The 1315-nt window shown below is 44.6% G+C and overlaps 1 long non-coding RNA gene across 1 annotated transcript; it reads right to left on the bottom strand.

Annotated features, from left to right (window-relative positions):
- Positions 1 to 447: 447 nt before the first annotated feature.
- LOC309862948 lies at positions 448 to 1271 on the bottom strand. The gene is made up of 2 exons (XR_014310811.1): positions 1194 to 1271; positions 448 to 1080 (listed from the first exon to the last, which is right to left on the bottom strand). It is a non-coding gene; the product is annotated as an uncharacterized lncRNA (long non-coding RNA).
- Positions 1272 to 1315: the final 44 nt, after the last annotated feature.

Here is a 1315-nt window from a genome sequence, read left to right as displayed (position 1 = left end):
TCAGCTCAATACACAACTTACATGATTGGCAGGACATGCAACTGATTTTTAATGGAACACCTGAATTCATAAGTACAAGTTAGTATTATCTTTTAAAATATTGGCCCTTTGAAAATTAGCATACTTCCAAACAGTACTGTCATTACTCAAGGGATATTTAGAACTGCTCTGAAATTGCCTTTCAGAGCTAGTTCTTGAGAAATACATGATAGTTAGGAGAATGTATCCCTGCTCACTCCTGGCCTAGTCTGAGTCACCTGGTTTTGATCTGGAAGATTTATTTGGTTTCAAAAATGAAATCCACTCTCAAAGAATAAAGACTTGTTACTAATGTTGGTAAGTACTTGCCACAATTTCCAATTAAGCTTGAGGCAACATGATGTCTGAGCCTACTTCTGATACTTTCAATTTGGAATAAGACAACAAATGTGGTGGATAATAACAGTCGTAACTTAAAATTGGTCTTTATTGCCTTTCTATGAAGAGAGGAGAATCATCATTGTGCCCTGCTCACCCACACCCTCCCTAATTTCAGTAAGCTCTTTCCATATCCCAGGGCGATTTCCAGCCAAGACAAATGTATAAGCATAAATGTATAAAAACAAAAAGCGCCGCTAGGCTCTGACGTCTAGGACATGAACCAAGACCACGTTTTACTATCACCCCCTTCCCTAAAGGGAAAAATCCATATACTTTTCCGCTTGCCGTACCCATACCGCATTCTGGTAAAACAGGAAACTTCTCAAGGGTTAGTCAAGTGTGGAGCACAGGCAGATGCAATGTACCCTCCCTGAAGGGAAACGTTAAGTAATAATAAGAATCTCAAAAAGCACCTCCATGACACTACGTGCCGGGCTCCGTTTATTCCTTGTCTTCACAGTTCTGTGAGGTAGGCACTTCTAGAACCCCCATTTTACAAATGAGAAACCCGGGGCTCACGGAGGTCATTAACTAGCCAAGACTACTCATTCTTGAAGGACAGTCCAGGGTTCAAACCTGACACTCTGGTTCGAGTTTGTGCTTTCCGTGAAGAACCGCTATCTGGCCAATTTTAAACCGTCAGTACCGGCAACTGGGGAACTAATGGAAAAGGGAATCAACAAAACGGTCCACACCTCGTAAACAGGGCTGATACACCCGAGAAGCCTGATGTCCCAAGGGAGGGCAAACGAGACACTCGGAGGTGGACCCACCCTGGAGCGGCTCTGACAGAGGCAGTCGCAGGCGGCAGAAGCGCTTCCGAGACCCATCCGCCGCCACAACATCCCTCATTGGGTCCCTTCCTGATAGCGTCAAATCGCGGGCGTCCAGAAGG

Source organism: Mustela nivalis (assembly GCF_964662115.1).
Source record: "Mustela nivalis genome assembly, chromosome: 4".
Classification (NCBI taxonomy): Eukaryota; Metazoa; Chordata; class Mammalia; order Carnivora; family Mustelidae; genus Mustela; species Mustela nivalis.
Note: the sequence above shows the minus strand (reverse complement) of the source record. Positions and strands in the feature narration are given on the sequence as shown.